Below are 24,880 nucleotides of genomic sequence, written 5' to 3'. Positions count from 1 at the left end.
CATTTCCCAAAAAGCAAAATGAGAAGGATAATTTCTCTGAGGCAACAAGATTGGACTGTGTACTGGTTCTTTCCAGATGGCAGCCTAGTGTAAGTAAGAAACTTCTTTGAGAAGGAGAATGTGAAAAGGTTTTCTTTGTAGTGGATAAACTTATTTTATTGTTAGTAGTCCGAAGCTGTCCCTGTCAGTCTATGGCCTGAGTATGGTAGTAGTAGGCTTGAAGGTTATTAGCATCTTCTTATACATGCTAACAGCTGCACAGACATTGAGGATGGATTTTTTTGGTAGTAGAGTTTTTTGGGGGTTCTTTTGGGGTTTTGTTTTTTTGGGGGGGCGGGAGTGTGATGGTTTTTAATAGGAGCCTAAAGAGGAAAACCTTGTCAGTCATCCTGTATCCCTGCTCTTTGCTGCCGTGTCAGGAGCCTGTTTTGGGGCTAACCATCCTCAGCTATTACTAGCTGCCTAATCACACCGGCTTGCAGTGCGGGGCCGGAGTGGGGTGCTGGGGGAAGAGGACAGTGGCAGAGGAGCTGCTGCCAGCCTGGTCAGTAACACCCAATTTAACCAATTTAACCTAACTCAGCTGCACCGTGCTGCACAGGCAGGCCCGGACAACAAAAGGCACACATGTGTCCTTCGTAAGCTTCATTAACTCTTCTAGAAGAGAGAGTGCTACTTTGACATATTAATTAGTTGCCCTGCTTGCTTTTACTCCAGGTTAACCTTTGCTTTGGTCACTTGATTCAAATTACTGATAATTGCAAGGCTGTTAGAGGTCTGTTTATGCAAAGTGTACTTAAAGGGGCTTTGCTGTCTGAGTGAACAGGCAAATGTTTTATATCACTTGAGGGCTGCTGGATTGTGCTTGCTTCACACTCCTCTCCTTAAAGAGAGAAAGAGCCAGCAAGGAGAAACAAAGCAAAGATAAAAGAGCAGAATAGCAAAAGAAGTTACTGCTAAGGAAACCAGTTGTTCTTCATTGGAAAAGAAATGGAATTACTGAAAGAATGCTCTGAAATGAAGTTGTTACACAGAGAAAATATTTCCTATGTTGTTTCCTGCATTATGTTACAATATACCATGCTCAAAAGTTACTGACTTTCAGAAAGTTCAATAATTTTTTTTTTCATTTTTTACATGAATGCTGAATAATGTATTTTACTCCCACAGAAAAAGAGTGAGATTTTGGATTGTTTGTTTGAAACTTTCTGGCTAAAGCAAGACCAAAAAAATATACAGGTTAACTTAAACTGGTATAGTTTCGTGGATCTCAGTTTTTTTGTACAAATGTTTAACATTGTGCCATGTTTAATATTTTCCTTAACAGCTGTAAGACAAAAAACACTGCCCATTTTTTGTAATGTACTTTTTTTGTTTTTTTAAAGCAAACAATGCTTTTCACCAAATGTTCTTTTGACACTTTGTTTCAACTTTTCTCCACTATTTCAGTCAAAGCTAGTGCCTGGAATCTCTGTATAGTTGTGATTGACCCCAAACAGGGTCAGGTTTTTGTTTTTATTGGTAAGCTGTTAGAGTGAAAAATTTCACTCTGACCTAATTCCTAGGATTATTTGCAATGTGTATTTTTTATTAGCTAAGTATTGGTTGACAAGTGCTGGTAGCACAAACAGAAAGATGGTTTTAGCCAAACTTTGTCCAGTTATGTCTTCTTAGCTAAGGTCTCAGTTTTCAGAAAATAGTGGCATAAAAGCTGACTCTGTCTATTTGTATGTACAAACATTTGCACTCAAATGTTACAGATATGTCCACTTGAGTTTTCTCATTTGTAGTTACTTTAAACCAGGACATTACAGTTACTGTAAACCAGGACACAGACTGAAAAAACATGAACTTCTGGTTTGAGATGTGTTGCATTCTTCTTGCTGTGATAATTCACTGTAAAAAAGCATGGGACCCTCTGTGTCAAATCTATGCTATAAAATAACATCTACCATTCAGACCGAAAGCTTTTTCCGGGCAGAGATGAGTCATTCTTACATATTCCTATTATGCCTTGCACAGTGGGATTGTTCCTTCTTAGTACTACCACTTTTCAAGTAATGAATATAGCAGTAAAAATACTTCTTCCTGAACTTATCTGCTACAAAAAAGTGCCGTTGTCTTGCTGGCAGGAACATCAAAGTTTCTTTTCTTTCTTTAGGTGACCTACTTTGTAGGGTAGATACTTCTTAGAGGTCTTCCTTTTTCCACAACCAATCTGTCTGTATTCTTTATTGTGCAAGTCTGTTTCTTTGTCATTTAGTGCATTGTAAATAGTTTTAATTCTAGCTAAATCTTCAATTTTAAGTTAGTGCTATATTTTATGATCGTAAAACAGGAATATTAACATGGATCTTAGGTTGTTTCTGTGAGACAGATTGTTTTTATACAAATATATATTTAAGTTCATCAATGTAGGGAATAAGATTGTTTTGAAGATTTAGAAATTAATTTTTAACTAGCATGGATTCATGCTAGGGTATTTACGTTGTTCATTGTAGGAGATTTGGTTGATTGTTATTCTGACTGTTAAAAGATGTAAAGCACAGGAGCAGATGTTGTATGCCAAAAGAAATGTTGTTTGAGTACCTAAAAATAATGTACTGCAGCTTTCTAAAGTGGAAAAACTCTTGCAGTCTCTTCATGATCTGATATTCTTCCAGAAGACCTGCAATAAAGGGAAGGTGACCTCCAAATGGTTCAGTAGTGATATAGGAAAAGAGCTTTTTTTAGTGACAAGATAGCCTGAACAAAAATGGCATAGGCTGCTTTCCTGCTAGCAGTTTTAGCTGCTAGTTTTGTACTGTGCTTTCTCCCAAGCTTCGTATGAAATAGGTAATTCAAACTACTTTCCTGCCATTACGCATTTTCAATATTGCAATAACTCAGCAAGACCTTTTTTCATAGAGCTGTATGGTGTGCAGTGTTGTGTTCTAAGATTTGATGTAAAGGATCATTTCAGCACAGCTATACCAGCGCCCTCCACAGATATATGTGCCACAGCTGATGGGGGTTAGATGATATTCCTTACAGTGACGGCTATCTCCTTAGGATTTTTGAAATTATTTGCTTGCTGGATGGTTATTCTGCAGAGGTGAGATCTGTTGAGTATTGCTTTTCATTTCACGTGCTGTCTGTGAGACAACTAGGCAGAATTTTTAGAATGAAGCATGTGATGATGGGGTGTGTGTTAGCATGCAGTTGTCTTACGTGACAGTCATTCATATGTTCTGACTACTTTTCAACTTGATACACAGAGGTTTTACTGAGGGGAATTTATTCACGCTGGTATGGTTATCATCTTTCTCTTTCCCCAGTTTAAAAAAAAAAAAAAAAAAAAGATAATTAAGAAAAAAAAAGTATTTCAGTATTTCCCAAATACTGACTTCAGCTACATTGTCCCAGAACGAGTAGAAGTCTTTCCATCATTACAGGGCTTTCTCCGTCTTTGTCTCTTATACTTTTCTCTGTCAAAGCAGGTGGCTGTGCATACTGTTGATGACGTGAGTTTCGCCACCCCCAAAAGCGATTTGGTTTTTTATCTCTGGTCTTATGCAGAGAATGTCTCTTTCTATTTGTAAAAGTTACTTGATCTTGGTATTTTTTTAAAAACCCTTTTTTACATCTCTGAGTTACCTTACATATGCCAATGACCACGAAAATCTAGTAAAGACCAAATTGTCTTAATTAGGAGAACAGCTGGACATGCTTGCTTGTACTGTTCTTTAGAGTCACAAATGAGAAGTTGTTAAATGCAATCTCATTTCGTTCTTCCCTGCTTGGATCACACATGTGCAGTCACCCCAAAATTGCTGTCATGACTGAATTAGCACTGTTTAAATAAATGGCTGCCAAGTATAGCCTGGAAAGAGTTAACAGAAATTGTGTTCCTACTATAAAGTGAGAATACCATCTCTGCTGACGAAGGGGATGGAGCCCTTGGGGTACAGACTGGAGGAATAGAAAATGTTGTTGATTGTGTCAGAGGGATCACAGAAGAAGGTGTCTGTGAAAGTGCTTTTATGTAAGAACAAAATACCTTGCACAGGTATTCTGTACAGACTCTTGTTTCTCATCCTTGGTTTAGATCACAGTTCTCTCACCATAATTTAAAGAAGCAACTTCGTGACCCGTTTGCATACAGATGCTATAAAGTGCAGTTACCAAGTTAGCAATTTAACCTTAAATCACCTGCAAACTGGTACTGTTTTACTGAGGTTTGTGCTGTGCTTGCTGTTGCTAATGCTGAGGTGGACAACTTCACTTGCACGGTCAAATGGTTTGTGCCAGGCACAGGGTGCTCTTCCGAGAATCAGAATGAGGTCGCTCTGTAAATTATGCAGGAAACCAGCAGTGCTGGATCCATTATAAACTCTTTGCTGCAGCGTATAGAGTGATAGCAGTGTGGAAGGGGCAGTAATCTACAAAGCAAGTATGTGGATCTAGGTGTCTTTTTACAAAAGCTAGTTGCTTATATCTGGGTCATGGTGAACTGATGATGAGCTTATGGGCAGGGGAATCCAATTTTGCTAAGTAGAAGTTCCAAGTATGTTGTTCCTCCCCAGGTGCAGGACTTTGCACTTCCCTTTTGAAGTTGATGAGGTTCCTGTCAGCCCATTTCTCTAGCCTGTCAAGGTCCCCCTGAATGGCAGCATGACCCACTGGCATGTTAGCCATTCCTCCCAGTTTCGTGTCATCAGCAAACTTGCTGAGGGTACACTCAGCCTCATCATCCAGATCGTTAATGAAGATGTTGAACAGGATTGGACCCATTATTGACTCTTGGGGTACACCGCTAGTTACTGGCCTCCAGCTAGACTTTGTGCCACTGATCTCAACCTTCTGAACTTGGCTGTTAAGCAGGTTCAGTCCACCTCACAGTCTGCTCATCTAGCCTATACTTCATCAGCTTCTCTGTGAGCATGTTATGGGACAAAGTGTCAAAAGCCTCACTGAAGTCCAGGTAGACAATATCCACTGCTCTCCCCTCATCTACTAGGCTGGTCATTTAATCATAGAAGTTTATCAAGTTGGTCAAGCATGGTTTCCCCTTGGTGAAGCCATGCTGACTCTTCCTGATGATTTCTTGTCCTTTGTGTGCTTGGAAGTGGTGCCCAGGATTAGTTGTTTGATCACCTTCCCACAGATGGAGGCTGACCAGCCTGTGGTTCCCCGGGTCTTCCCTACTCACCATCCCTCTGTTTCTGCCCCAACCTTGGAACTGGAATTAACACTTTGTGATCATTGATCATAGTAGCTACTCTTGTGGCTTTGTTTAGGGGTTGGGTGGTTTGGGTGGGGTTTTTTTGGGTTTTTTGCCTTTGGTCTTGTTTTGGTGTGGTTTTGCCAGGTTGATATTCAGATGGATTTTTCCCTATACCAGCTCCCTGCTCTGCCACTTTAACACTAATGCAGGGAGCAGAAGAGAAGGTAGGAGTAGGGCACAGCAGAATCGGCAGTTAGGCTGTTGTAGAGCCGTGACTTCACTTACTGTGCAAGTTCAATCAGTTTTGCATGTGGTGGTTAGAGGTCACAGGCATATTTCTGTACTCTTCACAAGAAAAAGACATCAGATAGTATTTTGGCAAGGTATTTTGTTTGTGGTGTTTTAATTTCAGCTCGGCGTTGCAGTGGTCAGACAGTGGTTATTTCTGAAGGACAGTGTCTTGGCAGTAAGTGAATTTTAAATTATGCCTTAGAACATTGTGTTAGACAATCTTGAACAAAACAAAGTCATGTCCAAAATGCCCCATCTTGAATATTGTAGAATTGTCACTCTTACCTAATTGCCAGGCTTTGAGTGTGGAGGTATCCAATTTGCTGTAGTCAGACTACAGCTTGGCTCCAAAGAACATGAGTGTATTGCCTCCATGTTCTGTCACCTTCACAGCCTTCTGATTTAATTAGGAGTTGCCTTCCTAGCTTTTGGAAAGCTGCATGAATTTGTTCCACCCTGTCTCTCTGTCTCTCTCTGGCCTTCATTGTATATCTACTTGCTGATGCAGATCTTGGTATCTGCTTCTTCCCCACACTCCCAAGTGGCTGGGAATAGTTCTTGTACAAACTACCACCTTTATGTTTACAACGCCTGCTTTTCCCCCAACTTTCATTCTTTCTTTGTGTCTAAGTCTCACACTTGGTTCAGTTACAGCTTTCTTTCCTCAACTCCTCTGTCCATAATAGTTTCTGAATCATACCCACTTTTGCATTGGATTTTATGTCATTGTTTATTCTTTTCCCTCTTCTGATTGCAGCAGCATGCTGCTTTCCTCATTTCTTGTCACTGTCCTTCTCTCTGTTGCCTAGTCTTGTAAACCTTGACATACTTTTGTCCCCACTTTTTCTCTCCCACCTAGGCTTCTGATACTTTTCTTTTTACTTTTTTTTTATATCTCCCTAAAATCTGTATTTTTGTTTTCTTTCTGCTTGGAAAAAATACCCTTGCCTTTTGAGATGTAGCAGTACAAACAATTTATAACTTGTTCTGTGCATTTAGGTTCCTTCTGTAAAAAAAGTTTGTTCAAACTGGGATCATTCATAAATATCATTTGAATGTTTTGTGTGAACCAATTTCACCCATGGAGGGCTCACGATGAGACTTTCTGTGTGATTAATCACGTACATTGCATGCTGATGTTTCTGTTTCTTTGCTAAGATTACAGAAACTTTGTCAAAAATCTACCTAGAATACTGTTTTGCTTGCTTTTCTTGTTTGTCCCCCCTACACCTCTAGGAAATAAAGCAAAACCATTGCTAAAACCACTATGTAACCCCTGAACAACAGCAGCAAGAGTAAACAGAGACTAAGTTTGGGCTTTTTTTTAAGTACTATCTGCCTGCTAGTGCAAAAAGAAAAGAAGAAAACCACCCTCAAGAGCGAGATTGAAGTTTTATACTTGTATTCAAGAACCTGCATCCATGAAAGGTAGTCTAAATCATAACTGAATTGTACTTTTACTCTCTTGTCACCCTTTTTCAAAGCAGAAGTCTTTTGTCAGTCCAGTATTTTTTGTGGGAAACTGAATTTTCACAGAGTTCAAAAATGCTTTAATTAAAAGAGAAATTACAGTACAAAATAGGTATATGTAAGGATATATAGTATGTCCTTTATAATGAAAAATGATGCCTCATTATTAAAAACAAACAAACAAGTTCTTTTATTATTTTTAGCTACTTGGGCTCTCTGTCCATGCAATTCTATTTAGCAATACTTCTAAGTCTGAGCAATGTCTTTTAAGACTGTTGTATAAGTAGACATATAAATAATATTTTCTTATTTTCTTTCAAAAATCTCTGCATATAGTGAATGAAGAGTTAAATCTGGATAAATTATATTCAGGCTTATGAAGCATGATTTTTCAGTATTTTCACTGATGGTTTATATTCAGTTTAAGTAAATAATTGCTGATTTATCAATAACAGCAACAGAATGATTTTCCTATTGGAAGTATTCTTGTTTATGGAGTGAAATACGTGCAGTGTAATTACAGTAAACACAGTTTTTCATTTAGTATGAGATAATACTGCATTTAAAATTAGCAGACCAGATTATTACAGAATGTTTAATGCATAAATTATAAAACTGCTGGGCATAAAGTGTCTATTTAGCACCACCTGCATAAAATACTTCCAAGAATTCAAAGAGATGTTGTGGGTTTTCTGGTTACAAATCCTGCCTTTTTAATTTTTTTTTTTTTTGTAATTATGATTCCTGACAAAATGAAACGGAGACAAACAAATTTGTATTTTTTTGGCTGTTTTGGGGGGCAAATGACTATTTCCATGACAAAACTGTTAGTCTTGCCACTTGAAATTTTGGTATATGGTATATGAAATAGGGGTTTTGGTGCCATCAAAGATAATGTGTATATTTAACACTTTATTTTTTTGCCTAACTCCTTTGGTTTTGGATATTGCACCACAGAGATTCATCAGTAATAATTTTGTTCATTATTGTTTCAAAAATGGAATTCTGCATGTTACGGTTATCAGCTTCCTACATTCTCCATCTCATTTTCTGCTGTTGTAAGCTTTAAGTGGCATATGGGGTTCAAGCTGTAGTTCTCATTTCCCAAAACATTGCCAATTAGGATGTTGGCTCTGGGACATGTGAATATGAAACAACTATGAAATGTACTTTTGAACTTTATTGCATATCAGTAAATCTGTATTACTAGCTGTATTTCATGGGTTATAAATCAGTAGCGATACTGAATTTTTCCTGTTTCCTGTGGCTTGAAGCACATTCCAAGTGTTTTCATGTGACGGGTTTCTCACTAGGTCCCATCCATCTTGTAAGAGAGAGTTCTGATTCCAGCATGGCAAGGATTCCTGACAGCTCAGGTTCTCCGTTAGAATCACGTGGGCTTTGAATTTCATTCTCACAACATGTTCAGATGGGGAAGTGAGTAAAGCTGAAGATCTGAAAGACAGTTACCTACATATGGTAGCTTTTCTAACCAAGTATATTAAAATGTAATTTTTATCTTCTGGTTTATGGGACTTCAAAGACTTAAATCACATAGAAAGTGTGTGATGGGTTTACCTCAGAGTCCTGAGATTGAGTCTTCTTTATCAGAAGCATAAATAATTTGACACAATTCCTGACCTTTGGGCAGAAAAAGCCCAGGGGAATGAGATAGTGTGAAGGTTAGTTTGTCTCTTATCCTTTGTGTGGTGATTCACCCATTACTGTCGAGGTCATTGTCAGGATAATACGGAAGACCATATGGTTACTACTGTGGGGCTACCTTGTGGGCAAATAGAGGGTCTCATTGTATTCTGGTTCTGCATACACTTTAACCTCTGGGGCCACAATTCATCAAAATAAATAAAACAGTGAAATCCTTGTCTGATTCCCCCTCCCCACCCCCCCACGCAGTCACAAATGCAGAGAACAGAGTCAAATGCACTCACATTTATCGATGCGTGTTCCAGCAGGCTTTCATTTATGTTTAGTGCTGTGGTTTGTGTAAAAAAACCCCTCTCTCCTGTGCAGTTGTTTTCATTTTGAGCTTTTCACAGTATGTAATCAGTGTCTTACTGAGAGCAGTACCAGGTTAACTTTTTTTTTTATCCACAGGACCTAGAAGTGAGACAGTTTGAATGTTTGAATACAAAAACTGCAGTGCTGTACTATTGAGTATGTTTATAGCCAAGCTAGTTATGGCAAAGAAATGAAGCTTGAGTAAATAAAAGTAAGCTATAGTAATATTTTCACCATTACAGCTAATGAGCCCTGTTTAGAGTAGTTCTCTGTACCATATTTAATCTCTGCAGTAAGATATTGGTAGTACTGATAATAATTAGTGTAGCATATCTCTTGAAGCACATCATGCTCCACTGTACCATGGTAAGCTAGAAAATGAAAAGTAAGCCTCATATTTACGTACAAGGTTTTATGGAGGAATTTTGTTAGTAGGATTATAGGTCAGGAGTTTGTGTTCCTGGTAACATCTGTCAGCCTCCCACATAGTAAGTACACAAATATACCTATATAATGAGATTTGAATTTGAGGTTCTTTGTGAGGCTTCTTGAAAATATGACACTACTTTTAGTATTGCATGTATCCTGTTCCCAGGAGACCTTTGACTCCTCCTTGGGCTTGCAGTGACCTATGACCTAGGGCTACAGCAGAGATGCTGTGCAAGATACAGGTAACATGATGTGAACAACAGATTTCTTTCAAGGTTTTTTTTGTGTGTGTGTTTTTGAGCTATTTTGTCTAATGAGGTTCTGTTTACCCAAGACTGAAACTGAACCCAAAAGCTGCCCAATGACTGTAGGACTATGGTTAACTGTTTTTTTTGCCTCCATATAAAACTACTTATTTCCATGACATGCTTAATTTTTTCAGTTCCCAATGTGTGCAGTTTCTCAAATAATGAGCAGAGTTTTTAGAAAATGATGCATCTCCCGACTTAGTGCTATAGTATAGAACTGTGAAGATTAGCTAATGCTGTTGCTCCTCAAGAGTCTTTGGTTAAAGTCCTGGTTGAGTTACTTCTGTTTATTTATCTCATATTAAATTAGGCATGAGTTCCTCTTTCATCCCTAGCTTGACATATGAAAAGTAATTGTTTAATAATGTTTCAAAGCCTTGAGAAATTAAGAGCAACTTAGCCAGAGGTTGAGAAGATATCTGGACTATCTCCAGAATTCCCAGTCTAATTACTTTCTTCTTGTTGAACTGAAGTGAATTTATCTTTAGAAAATATGAAATGTCAAGCTATGAGTTCCTGTATTAAACATATTTTTCAATCAAAATAACTATGGAAATATGTGCATAGAACTAACTTTTCCTAATTGCATGGTAAGAAAATTAATTTCCATAGAACTACAGTAAAAATATAATAATTATAATTACTCTTTTGACCCAGCAGTTGACAAAAGAATAATAACCTTTTTAGAGGTATTTTTAACTTAGCTTTTTAAGCACAATGATTCTTCTTTGATTTCAACGTGCACTTAATTTTCAAGACCGTATGCGATAGTTAGTACAGGTATTACTTGTTAAATCTATTTTTTTTAATTGCCATTTTTGCGGTACTTCCCAAGCAAGGGATTGGAGGAAACAATGTTATGCTTTTCAGGTACATCTTGTAACTATTTCTGGCTTATCTCCATTAAATGGAAGGTATGATGGCAGAGACAGGATTTCAGATGTTGTTTCTTTTAAGAAAAGAGTGTGTGTGTGTTGCCTTCTACAGGAAAAAAAAAGACAATCTTAGGAGGAAAAATGTTGGGTTTTGTTGACTTATTATAGGAAGATCATAGTATTAGGTACTTCACATACTTGGTTAACAGCAGAGCTGCTGATGGACTTCTGTTAACCTGTTGTCGCAGGTTCAATCGGTTGATGATGAGCTGATGTAGAGGCGTAGGGGCCATGTTAGTCCTTAGATGAGACCTTTTGTGTACCAGACCAAAAGCCATTCTGTGTGGGTAAGCATGCTGGTTCTGAACACAAGCCTTCCTCAGTGTCTGAATGAAGAGGCTGAAAGATAAAGCTTTTAGCATATAGGTAAGTTAAGGGAGGCAGTGTAGGCTGTGGTCATTGCTACAGCTGAAGTATGTGGCAGGGGTGTAGGGGGTAAGTCTGGACACTGGATGAAGATCTGTGTGAAAGGGAACATCTAGGCAATGGGATGCCGTAGCTGTTTGCATCAGCTGAGTTGAAGCTGAGGCTGAAGAAGTGGCAGTTAATGACTAACATTAGGGTATACCTGCTTAACATTTTTCTACTGGTAGTCATGACAGTGACCTTTGTAGTTTAAGTAACTATACTTCATAATGCAGTTTTAAACGAAAGTGCGAAATGATGAATGAAAAGAACGACTCTTCAAGTTTTTATTAAGAAATGATGCTGAATTTGGGAGCATGGAGATGTGTGTGTGTGTGGAACTCTGCTTAGCTGAGGAATATCCAAAAAGAGCATTGTCACGTAAAAACAAAACAACCCAAATGCCTCTAAATGATGGTAATTACACCGAGCAGCCTTCTATGGAGTTGACTGTGAGCTCCATCTGTCGTGGAAGTTGTTTGAATTTTCAGATTAAAGTTATGAAGCATTAACTATGTTTCACTCGTGCAAATTAAACTTCCCCATTTGCAGATTAGTTCCCCATCTAGCTTGTGCCAGGGAGTTGAAGAAAGTTTCAAGGGAATCAAGGTCTTACAGAAGGGAAAGAATCACAGTACTTGCCTTTCACTGTCTGCTGTGCAGGATTACATCCCGTGCTATGATCTTAAAGGCGGTTGTCATGCTGGAGGCTACAGATCCTGAAGCTTTTCTCAGAATCTGTGAAGCTGCTTGTAATGGGCCCCAACTCTTTGGATTTGCCGACCCTCTTGAGTTGGAGGGAAGACTACTACATTCAGCAGTAATCTGCTGCACTATTATTTCGGCAACGATGTAGTGGCCTTGCCAAGATGAAGTCTGCCAGAAAGCTGGAAATAGGGACACAAATCTTAGAGCATGTCTATAGGGCAAGTCTGTTATGTTTGCCTTCTCAGGTGCATTGTATTCCCCTTCCACTCAACATGGAGTTAATCTGCTTGTGAGAAGTAAAGTTGTCCTGCTCATCTATAGAAGAATTGCCTGCGGGAATCCGTATCACTTCTGGACTGGCTGGTACTGTCTGACTGTTTCTGGAGTGATCCAGCACTTTCTGTGGAATGAATAATGAACTGCCCCTCACCCTGGAAACCTGTGCTGTGTCCTGTCTCTCTACCTCAGCACACTGTCCTTGCCAATTTCTCTTTATTCATGGTCTGTGGAAAACACTGGTTGAAGGCTTCGTTGGTCTCAAAGCAGCTGGCATAGCGATGCCTGGTATTTTTTTCTGTTCAGTTTTGCACTTAGAAAACAAGCAAATATTGTTTGCATTAAAGAAAAAAGACAGCTATGTAAAATTTGCTCAGAACTCTGCATCCATCTTTGGTTTAATCATCTAAGAACAAGTCAGATTTTCTGTTGGGAAGTATGTATTTGTGTTACTTGTCCTTGTGCTGTAGTACCGCCAATATATTTATTAGCCCTAAATATTAAACAGCTGGCAGGATTCCATTGTATATAAATAAGACATTTGAGATCTGGAAGAATGCCATTTCTAATACAGCCAGCTGGTGCTTTTTACAGTTACATTCAGCACAACACTACTGAATTTCACTGTACATTCAGTGTTGTGTTAATGACAATAGGAGAACGTGGGGTGGTTTGGGATTTCTGTAGGAAATGCCATTGCGTAAAAATACATTGTTTTGAAAGACTGACTATACCACAGAAACGCTATATTATGCACCTGTTTTGTGCATTTTGATGTAAATACTTTTGTGTTTATGTGTTTTGCTGGCAAATACAAAGCAACAAACTGCAGAGGCTTTTCAAATGTGAATTTTTAAGTGTTTCTGTGCCACAAATGTTTTTCACTTTCTTTGCTATGGTGGTGTTTACCTATTTAAGTAATGGTTTCATGCTTAAAAATTCCTGCTTGCTGCTGCTTCTGAAACCATTTGCTAATGGTATGGGGTTTTTTTATGAAGGCATGATTGACTCTTTGTTACAGTCCAAATAATAACTAAAATAGTAACAAATATATCTTCCCACTATTAATTTGTTCCTATTCTACGTATTAGAAAACTGAGGCATAAATGTGGACAAGGGCTACCTTCAGATTTACTTAACCAGCAAATAGTTTGGAGAAGAACTGGCTTCTTTCCATTCTTGAATGACTATGCCACGATCATTTCTTTGTAAAGGTTTGCCAACAGTACTTGTCTGGCTACATCCAGAGGTAGTGCTTTAGGTGAAGCAGAGGATAATGCTGGAGGACCTGATGCTTTTTATTCCTGTTATTATTAAATTTTAACAGGAGCTTATTGTTATGAGCCATAGAGCTCTAAGTGTTACATCTAACATGAAGTATGAAATAATCTCTAATTGCGATTACTGAAGACACAATTTTTCACCAGATTGCCACATCCACAGTCTTCGGTAAGTTCCATCTTGGATAAAATTCTGCTTGCTGAAGTACCCATTGCACTAAACAGCTGCTTATTTCCATCTCTGAAACAGCTACACTTAAAGGCTGTATCTTACCTAGTTTGTACAATGCTCGTGGATGAAAAGTGCTTTTATGTGAGTGGTGGTTCAGTACAGATTTCAACCATGGGGACTGTTGTTTTGAGAACTTCCCAGAAAATCTGCTTAACCTGTGAGATAAATAAGATTGAAACCTGTTTTCAAGGAGACGTGCAGCCTAGACAAAAATAAAGCTGTAAATGCTTTGCTTGTCTAAGCTCTGAATGGGCATTTGAATGCTGGATTCAGATGTCTTGTTGGAAAGTCAGATGTTTTCCTCATTGTAGTGACCTTTTTACCTCACTGTGATTTAGAGGATTTTGCTTGCAGAAGGGTGAGAATCAGCTGTCCTTACAAGTTTGATGATGAGGTACTCAGCTGTCTAGCAATTAGAGATGAGGAAAAAAGACGGCTTTACTTATCTTTCTGCAGTTTGGTTTGATTATTAGTCTAGTATTCCCATGATGAGGTGTGTACTCTTGCTTTCTCAAATATTTTGTGTTTATGTGTGCTTAGTACCTGTAACAGAGTTGCACTTGCTTTTTTAACCCTATTTATTGTAATATTTATGTCATTTTACTTCCCAGATTAAAGTTCTTTAAAAACTAGGAGGTATTAGTGCATCCAACACTTTTGGTGTTTTTGTTTTGAGTGAGAAAGAGGGTCAAGATTTATGTTAAATTATGTATGTATTTGTTATGCCTTGGTGAAATGAGGTTTATTTACTTTGAAAGATATTCAGATCACTGTGACAATATATATTGTGCTGTAGGTAGCAGAGGATGATGCATCTGTGGTAGGTAGAGGGAGGAGGTTCCTGTCCTTTCCACCTTCCTCCATGTCTGGTCTTATTTTTCTGACCAGGCTGTGATTCTATGGTCACATCATGGGACACGGTTTCTCTCCAGTCCCCTGTCAGGTCATGTGCCAGGAACCGCATGGTCTTGTGGAGACGATAAGAGTGGACTTGCTTTTCTTTAAAAAAAAGGTAAATAATAATTTCCCCTTTCTTCTGAGTTTCACTGTTTTGGCTTTGGTTATAGTGAAAGAAGAAAACATGAAAAAACCAAAACAGGCAAAAGGTTAGATAAGAATTTTCCATTAGATCTGTTGGATTGGATTGTTTTGGATTATTTAGGGTAAATTTGGAGCTATGCGTTATATGGCAAAATGCTATATCTGTTCACCAAAATTAATATCTGGATACTCTTAATGAGTTTCTCATTTCACCTGAACTCTCATCAGACAAGAAATTAAGATTTTATCTTTGTTGTAATTCTGAAACTGTTTTGCTTGGTTATGAAGAAAACCCAACTTTTAGGCTGAGGCTATGAACAGTCTCCTGAATACAACGATATGCTGTCAGGTTTTTGTTTCATCTGCTGCTCCCACAAATGTGAAGACTTCAGTGGGTAACTGAACAGAGAAGGAGAACAGAGTGGTAATACTAGGGGGATGTTAGACTGAATATTGTTGTGTGTAATTTTATACCAATATGTCCTCCATTCAATCTTTCATTCTAATTTGTTTATTTTCTGTCACAGTAGAGCTTTTTCTTTTAACAGTTAGGACTGGTTGGTGTGAAATCATAGACTAGTAAAACAGCATTAGGAGAAAGTATACCAAAGTCTGTGTCGTAGAAGGGTTTATGAGATGCTAGTGATAGTTCCACTGTGTGTCTAATTTAATCAGAAAAATCTTGCAATGCAACTTCCTCGTCTTTCATTTGCAACTTAAAAAAAAAAACCTCAAACAAAAAAACTGGGGGAGACGCAGTACCAGCAGGTAGTTTCATTGGCTTTTGAAAGCCAAACAGAAGAAAATTTTCATGGTACTTCCTAAATTTCCTAAACTCCCAAATCGGATCATTTTCTGTCCTCTGATCTCAGCTGATTCGTATTTATGGGCCTTGCATCAGCACCTTTGGTGATGTTATGAGGAAAGTGTTTTTATATTGATGAGCTGGTCTGAAATGCATTCTTCTGTGATACAGTCATTACAGGGTTTTTGTTGATACCAAGCTTTCAGAGCTCTTACATCCTCTTACTATTTTATTAAACTTTTATATAGTATGTGGGAAGGTTCCACTTTTCTTTTAAATTTTAATTATTTTATACCTAGTCTCAAGCTGTCCTAAAATGTGTGCTAATTTTGTTGGCTGTTTGATTTCCTCACTACTTCTCAGAATTTTGGCTGTTGTTTATAGAAATCTCTCCTTGAATACATTTTTACTTTCAAGTAATTGAAAAAATACTTCGTGTATTGGCTATGAAGTTGAGTAGGATACATTAGAATCATGTTCAACGTATGTGAAAGCTTGATTCTCTTACTGATCTGAATTTGGACATATTTAACGTTACAGTAAAAAAGTCAACAGAAGCTCTAAATACTAAAACAAAGGAGGCATCAAAGATACTCATCTTGACTTAAATCCTGCAACCTGTTTCCCAAATGTGTGCTTCAACATGATGGAAATGTTTGAAATATTGGACAGTGTGAGAGAAAGAAAGTGTTAGACTGAAATATATATATGTTTAATTGTGATATAATTCCCTATTATCATACTGGAAAATTTTTAGGTCAAATTCTCTTATGCAAAGGGTTTTTTTTAAAAAAAAAAAAAAACCAAAACAAATATTATTTAGATAACTGAAGGAGGTGACCCTTGAATATTAACCAGCTTTCTTAGGCCCCTCTTCCCTCCAGGGCTGTACCCTATGGTACTCTACCAAGCAGATCCCTGAAGAGTGTGAAATCTGCTCTCCTGAAGTCCAGGGTAGTGAGCTTGCTGTGCACCCTCCTCACTGCCCTAAGGATCTTGAACTCCACCATGTCATGGTCACTGCAGCCAAGGCTGCCCTTGAGCTTCACATTCCCCACCAACCCCTCCTTGTTGGTGAGAACCAGGTCCAGCAGAGTACCTCTCCTCGTTGGCTCCTCTATCCCTTGGACAGAGGTTGTCATCAACGCATTTCAGGAACCTCCTGGATTGCTTATGCCCTGCTGTGTTGTCCCTTCAACAGATATTGGGGTGGTTGAAGTCCCCCATGAGGACCAGGGCTTGTGAATGTGAGGCTGCTTCTATCTGTCTATAGAGGGTCTCATCCACTTGGCCTTCCTGGTCGGGTGGCCTGTGGCAGACCCCCGCTAGAATGTCACCTGTCCCTGCCCTCCCTTTAATCCTGACCCATAAGCTCTCAGTCAGCTCCTCAGCCATCCCCAGGTGGAGCTCCATGCACTCCAACTGGTCACTGACATAGAGGGCGACACCCTCTATGGGTGTTTTATTTCAAATAAAAAAGATGGGGGTTTATTTCAACATTTCAACTCAGGCTGTGCTCATGCTCTTATTAAAGTTAATGGCACATGTCCCTTGAGAAGAACATCATGGGTTCTCAGGCAAGTATCAGATGTACACCAAAAAGTAAATGAAAGTTTTGTATCAGTGAGGATTAATTTCCCACACTTAAGGTAAATAGCAGAGAGCATTGTGTAATGCTGAAGGATGCTTAACGATTACAGCAACAAAAATATGAAACAATTTGTTGTAATATCAACTCGGCAAGGATGTCATTGGAACTGAATTTCTTTGGTTAAGAATGTTTGTTGGTGGCACTTCCATTTTCCAAAATAAGAAAATTAACTTAAGTTTATACATTTCTGGCACAAAGAAATATCATTCTGGAAAAACTGGGGAAAAAATGGCAAATACTTCTTTTTTATGTCCATCTCTTATTTCCAATGGAATGAACATTTCACCAGGAATGTCTACTTTATGCTCATACTCAGGACTTCTACTGAATTGCCAGCTGTAGCTTTTTTCCTTTCATTAAAAAAATTCATATAAAAATACTGAGGAAAATAATAATTCTAAATGGTACTAGTATAATATAGAGTAATATCTCAAATGCCTGCTGATCAGTGATCTCAGTACTTATAGGAATTGAACATGTATTATGCAGCTTTGGAATATTTCGCCATTTTCCAAGTGCTGCATAAAACCCTTATATGCCTAACTTTAAGCTCATAATAGAACATTTTGGCTATTTTGATTTTCTGCATGCAAATATAGATTATTTTTTTTTTTCTTTTAAAACCTCAATAGAAATGCATAGCGTCTACACTAATCTTAGCAGTTTTAAATACTACGCTTGGTGTGTATGTGAAGCCATTGCCCTCTTTTTAGCATGATCTCTGGAGAAAATGGAGACTACAGACATGTATGCTCTTAAGTGTGTATATATATACAAGGGAAAGGAAGATCCCACTTAATAGGTTTCGAACTCAGAGGTGAATTTTAACAGTTTCACAGAGGAGCAGATGTCTCCAAAGGCTTAAGTCCCTACAAGCTTTATGAAAATAAGCAATAGGAGGAGAGGAAGAGGGAGAGAGACAGAGGTAGCATTAATGCTCCCAATGAGGAAGACACTTGTTTGCGCTCACCTTTTATTAGACATCAAAGTCCATGTTGGAGACCAGGCATGAGAGACAGATTTGTAGGAAACTAGGCTTCATGAATTCTGTTGCTCATGGCATGGCTTGTTTGTTTACCTTTTTTTATTGTAATTACCTGGCAACCAAGGGGGGGGAAAAAACCCAAAAATTGTTAGTCAGTTGGTATTCTGTCAGTGAAATGTTGAAAAGTTGCATGCACTGGCTATCTGAAATGTGAGATTCCTATCATAATGATCTTTTTGTTTGGGAAGGGAATTGCTTGAATAAATAGCAGAAGGCAGAAAGTGTGCATACACAGGAATGCATACTTTTTTGTCATTGCTCAGCAAGGCATAATAAAGGTGATTTCTTTTTGCTGGCTGAAAAACTGTACTGAATACTAAGAGCCGGTAGATGAGAGCAGGGTCAGTTTTCAGTATTAGAACAAAAAGTGTTTTTCAGGTAGAATTTGAATGGTTCTTATGTAGAGGCTTATGTGAACACCTCACAGATAATGAAAAGCAATTACCCTGAGGAAAAAAAAAGAAATAATTTTTTTAACTTAGTTTAGAAATAAGCAATGATTTGACTGCTCTTCTCAACAAGAGTGGAACATCCTAGCACATGCCGACGTTTTTGTGAGGTTTCAGTCATTTCATTCAGTTACTATTTTTCTTCTGATTTCTCAGCACTGTATTCCCCATCTGTGTTCTAGCGTGCACAGTGGTTATGTAGTTTAAGGTATGTTCCATCTAGCCACTATTAGAATTATTAATTTATGTTAAAGGACAGTTGGACATTACCTGAAATGATGCTTATACCAAATCATACCAAATACATTATCACACCAAATGTCTTAAAGAAAAATAAAATTGTAAATAAATGTTGTTAGACTGTTGCCTGAGATTGTCAATGGAGTCTCAGGGAGTTAGCTGCCTGAGTTCCATAGGGGCCTTAAAATATTATCAAACTCCATTTTTAGTAGGTGTTTTATAGTTTAGGAGTTTTATAGCAATGTAACAGTGAAAGATAACATGTAGTTTATTGGAATCATGCAGTTGTGTATGTGTTGGATTGTAAAGCACGAAATAGCCTTCAATTTCTTAATGTAAAATTAAGATTTTTGACATGAAGACCAAAAAGCCACAAAAACTGAGGTACGCCACAGGAAGCATGAAAGAATTGAGGACATCGCTCATGTCCTAGATTCCCACATTGAGAGGGAACTTTTTAGTGAGACTGCTCACTAAATGGAAATGGCCTACATTCAGTTCTGTATGTTCCCTTTTGTAAAGAAAAAAAAACAAAGCCAGAAGTCCAGCACACTCTGCTAGATATGTTCTGGAAAAGACAATCCTTTCTGTCCTAACTTTGCCACTCAGTATGACTGGAGTGTATGAGTTAGACCCTCTCACTGGGGATCTCGGAGATTTTTCTATACCACTGAAAGCACTGTCTTATTTCCTGCCATTAACAGTATCCAAAGAAGATTTAAAAAATGAGAAGCAAACAAAAGAACACTTTCCAAAAGCCAGATCACATGCTGGGGAGGGAGTGGTGCTATGGCACTTCTCCTGGACATGTTTCAAAAGTGTTGAAGGTGCCTGAAGGCATTAGAGTAATATAAGTCCTGCGTAATAATGTGAATTCAGAAATGGTGGTCACACCTCTGCTCCTTCTCTCTTGACAGTAGCAACAAATCCAGCACCCAAAGCCTCATATCACAGCCTCAGATTTCCCGCTCCCCCATCATGCTGTCGTAAAATCCCTGACACAATTTTATAAATCTCTTTCATAGAAAAATTTGGATTTATCATCCCTGTTGGACTGCTTGGAAGATAGTCCGGTCACTTCATTCTTCCAGTATTTAGAACCCAGCTATTAATTTCTGGTCAGGACTGATAAATACCCATTCGTTCCGTAGCTGCACAGCGCTGAAAGAAAGAAATGCCAGCTGGGACACCTTTGAAGTGTAATGTCCCATGGACCAGCGTTACCCAAGTAATTGCATGTAATTGAGGTGAGAATTAGGTTTGAGTCCCACCAGTGTCTAATTTACATGGTGTAAGTACAGATCTTTCATACAGTCCTTCTGCCAGCATCTCAACAGATTTTCTCTTAAGTTCTCAGCCTAACTCCCACCAACACCCTTCCTCCTCAATATTACAGTGCCAGTTTCTTCCTTCCTGGCTCAGGTAACCTTCTCTAGGTCTCTCCTAACTCCTGGGAGTTACGAGTGCCTGTGCCCAAATTCTCTCCAGTATTTCTCTACTGTCACTGCTGTGCAGTCCATCTGTCTCTGTGACAGCTTCTCCTTCATCTTTCTGCTTATTCCTCTGGTACCTTCTGGTTTATCTTTTCCATCTATCTGGAGGACAAAAATGTAAACTGTTCTTATTTTCTCTTAGCAAAGCCTCAACAAGATGAAATTTTGTATGGAAAAATGCAGTATCCTCAGAAACAAATCTGTCTTTTTTTTCAGTTCCAGGTGGGTTTCCATGGTAACTAAGTTTGGGTGGCCATACTTTCTTGGTGGATGCTTTCTTGCCCCTTGCATTACATTCTTGTTCCTGCAGAAATACTAGTGGTTACATGATGTACTGTTTAGGCGAGTTGATTCAATAGAAATGAGCCCCCCACCCAATTCTAGTTTTCCATGGGATGGGAGTAGTCCTGGGAAGCTGAAGGTGGGATGAGGGGAAGCTGAGACTGCAGCAGACTGGACTCAACGCATAAGGTGAAAAGAAGCGTGTCCCTTTCTGCCATCGGGTTGCCCTACACAGAGTAAATATCTGCCTTACATCTGAAGTTTTCTTTCAGTGTGTCTTATATCTCTGTCGCATTATTCTCTTTTTGCATTTCATTGTCTCATTTCCATTTTGGCTGAATTCCTCTTCATGACTTTTCAGTCTCTTCCTCTTTATTATAGCTAACTGCCTTTTGACCTGTTCAAGCCCTAGCTGTCCAGGTTCCTACCTACTCAGAATGCCGATCTTTTCTTTCCGTACCCTAAGATACAAAGACTCATTTTAATTACAACATAGTAATTCTGGACTCTTCTTTTAGCTGATTTGCCACCCACCTCCCCGCAGATCAGAATTTTCCTCATGTGTTTAAAATACCTGAGATACTTTTTGTTTCTAATTCTTTTTCTCGTCTCTGTGCATCTCTTTTGTTCCCCACAGCCAGGGCACCTTTTCTGTAGCTTTTGTTGGAAGGAATATCTGTGTCTTCTATTACAAGGAAGATCTATGTCTTCTATTATGAGGAATATCTCAGGTTTTTTACACTCTGCTTTTCTCTAAGATTAGAAAATAAACTTTATCCCATACTTATTCCTTTTCATATAACTCTTCCTTTACCTTTTAACTCCTACTTTGTTGTTCTGTTATTGCAGCTAGCTGTTTGGGAATATAAGTCAGAATGATGCCCGTACAAAGTAAAACTGCACTGACTACTGTAACGCTGAATAGGCTGTGTGGCGATGCCGCACAGGAGGTTTGCTTCCTATTGCCACTTAGCCTCTTAATAGCCAGCACGTTTTCATGACAACAGCTCTCTATAAAGCCAAAGTATACGTTCTCAACTACTACAGATTTGTTTGCTTATTGATTTTTATCCTCTATGTAATGATAATATATTTTTAGTGCTGCAAAGAAATGCTGTGAGAGGCATAGTCTTATTTGCGTACTGTCTGATACTTTGTTCTATCAGCAGTGGAGCTCAAGTGCAGCTTAAGGGGGAGGTGGGTCTACAAGAGCAATATTGGGAAAAGAACAAGAGATGCTAAACCAGCATGACTTTGCATTAAAGAGGATGTGCATAGTCTCCCCTTGGTCTGAAGTGGGCATAAGTTTAGCATTTTGCAGTAGTAAAACAATATGGAACTTTTTGATTAGGGGTGTTCAGAGCAGGTTTGGGCTGAGAAGTCCTTCTAAATGATGCCTCAAAAGACCTATATTGTAGGATGCCCCATGAATGTAATGTTTAAGGATTTACAGTGAAAGACTGCTTGCCTTCATTGAGCCCCTGAAATCAACACAGGAGCAATTGACAATAGTGATTAAATAAGAAAACATTCAATATTTTATTAACTAACATGCATTTTATGTTTTTGTCTCCTTAATTCCATCCCTGGAATAAGAATCTCTCTCTCTCTTTTTTAAAGTAAGTAATTTTGTAACTTGTAACTTTACAGAGCAAGTTGAACAATGAATGACAAGTACAGAAATAAAAATTAAAACAACTACAAATACAGGTGTTTGAGAAACCTCACTTAATAGAAAAAAATCATGGGTTATGGAAGGGAAATTGTCTTGATGTTCTTGATAATCTGTTTTGAATTAAGTTCACTTGGGGATGGCAATATGATAGCTTACTGGGAAAAGTTGCAACGTAGGAGCAATCAAATGTACTGCTTGTTTTCTACTTTGATTGTAATAATTATTGAAGTTGCAAATCTACTTTAATCTGGTACATATTCTGATTTGGACACTCTTCCTGTAGTTTCAGTGACTTATTTCACCTTAACTCTTTCTAAAGCGATAGCTGCAACCTCTGTAATTTTATAACAGTTAAAGTATTTTGGTCAAGTTAGCACCCGGCATGAGACTGGTACTTCCATTCAGCAATGGTTCAGCATTAAATGATAGATTTGAAATTTTGTTGCTTATATAAGTGGACTAACATGGCCTACAATTGTTTCCAAGCAATTTGGTCTTCATTGCAAATCAATGAAGTGATAATTGCACGTTGTAACTTCTAGGTGAAGAACACAGTAGTGGTGCTACCTTTATCATGGAGTTTATAGATATACGTTCAACCGTCTGTGTAACCATGTTGAATAAGAAAGTTCTGAAAAAAAAAAATTGCAAGGAGACTTGTTCAGAAAATAACATCTGCTGTGGAGATGTTTTAAATTCTGCAAGTTCCTGGTTTTGTTTCTGTCTCCCACTGGACATGTAAGAGATGTTGAACTGATTAGAAATCATATGAAAGAGGTAATCAGTAGGTCACGTATGAATTAGTGTGAGCTGCTTTAAATGTCCATAAAATGATGTTTCATTACATAGTCTTACCTGGTTTCATCCTGTTGTTGTAACTGCATTTTTATTTGTCCAGGTAAGACCTGTAGTTAAATAGGTACATCTAGCTTCATGGGAGGCAATTACAACATCTGAATGGCTTTTTGCAGCAGGACTAGATTGTCGGCTCAGGGGCTGTACTTGTACCAGGACAGCTGTCAGATGAGGGTCCTCCACTCAGTTCTGGGAACTTGGCAGAGGCTGGGAGCCAAGGTCCAGCTGCCTCTTATGCAGGCAAGAGCTCGTCCTTGTATGACGGGCTGCCATGTGGCACCCAGCTCTCAAGTGGCCGTGAGGACTGGTGTAGTAACTTTGGCTCTGGAACTCCCTGTACTGCTAGCTCGCTTTGGCAGCGTAGCATGTTATGGCTTGCTGCAGCATTTCAGCTGCTGTATATACATCCAAGATTGTGTTTTTAACTCTGTTGAACTAGTCAGGAAAAGATAAAACTTGTGTATAGTCAGATCTGTAAAGTGAACTAAAATAAACTTTGTTTCAATTAAAGGAAGAATACTTATACTGCTTTTATCTACTGGTTTAATAACATGATTTAAAATCACATCTTCAGTGGTGCGTGGACGATTTCATTGCGCAGACCAGCTCTTAGTCATACCAAAACTTCCTTAAGTCAGTGGGCTGGGTCTGAGAACTCTCAGATGTTACTCTGATGTGGTCACTTTTTTTTTTCCCTTTTCTTTCTTTTTATGTGTGTGTGATGCACGTATTGTAAAACGAAGAAACTGTAAAGACAGTCGACACTTCTGCACCTCAGTTTCTTGGTTGGTACAATGGGAAGAGTACTTTCCTCTCCTAATGTTTGCTCTGCAGTACGTTAAGGTCCTGCAGCAAAAGGTGCTTATGTAAAATGAGTAATTGTTAGACTGAGATCTTACATATAACATTCATGTGACATGATTTTTGAGGGAAAATGTTTTTCTGGTTCTTCTTTGTCTCCCTCCCCCAAGAGTGGCAGTGATTTCCCACAAAATACTTAATTCTGTCTACTTCTCCAGTTTTTGTACCGTGCAGCAGCAGCAGCTCTGTTTGAAGCTCTACTGCTCCCCAGCTGCGCTGTGGCTGGTTGCATGGGGCAGCGTTTGTGGTTTTGCAGAGGCTGTGCATGTGGGTGACAGCGAAGCAAGGATTTCTGTTGCCTCTGTGCTACCGCATGCTCTATTAATATGCGCTTTATTATCACGATAGGAGTTTACCTCTTTTGTTTGCCTAATTAACTTTGAAGCGTAGAACAGAAGGTGATAAGGCTCAGGGGTATCTTGCCAGCGCATATAAATGCGTGATGGCAGGGTATAGAGAATATGGAGCCAGACTCTTCTCTCTGGTGGCTCGTGCAAGGCCAAGAGGCAATGGATACAATCAGAAATACAGGAAGTTCCATTTAAATGTAAGGACCAACCTTTTTACTCAGAGTACAGTCAAACACTGGCACAGGCTGCCCAGAGAGGCTGTGAAGTCTCCATCCTTGGAGATATTCCAAAGCCTGACTGGACAGGATCCTGAGCAACCTGCTCTGGCTGACCCTGCGTGAGCAGAGGGTTGGGCTAGAAGGTCTGGAAGGGTTTCTTTCAGCTGCAGTGGTGGTGTGATTCTCTAACAGGCATTGTTCACTGTAATGAGTTTTAATTCTAGCGCTTTGGTGGTGAGGCTCTTTATTTGGTATCTTAAGACTCGGAATATAGAACAGCTGCAGTTTTTGTGTGGATAAAAGCTGAAGAATGATGAACTTAAAAAAATAAAATAAAATTGGTCCTAGTCATTGAT

General features: G+C 38.7%; 1 protein-coding gene across 3 annotated transcripts in view; it reads left to right on the top strand.

Annotated features, from left to right (window-relative positions):
- The window catches only part of EPHA3 (EPH receptor A3), a 235,566-nt gene that overhangs the window by 52,005 nt on the left and 158,681 nt on the right, over positions 1-24,880 (top strand). Inside the window, exon 1 of one of the 3 annotated variants that reach the window (XM_069785514.1) lies at positions 2-89. The exons of the other annotated variants lie outside the window; for them this stretch is intronic. The gene's annotated coding sequence lies outside the window, so the exon portion shown is untranslated. Of the gene's footprint in view, position 1; positions 90-24,880 lie in introns of those variants that run through there. 3 annotated transcript variants of the gene reach the window in all.

Source organism: Haliaeetus albicilla, chromosome 6 (assembly GCF_947461875.1).
Source record: "Haliaeetus albicilla chromosome 6, bHalAlb1.1, whole genome shotgun sequence".
Lineage (NCBI taxonomy): Eukaryota > Metazoa > Chordata > Aves > Accipitriformes > Accipitridae > Haliaeetus > Haliaeetus albicilla.
The sequence above is the reverse complement of the archived record's forward strand: the minus strand, read 5'-3'. Positions and strand labels throughout refer to the sequence as shown.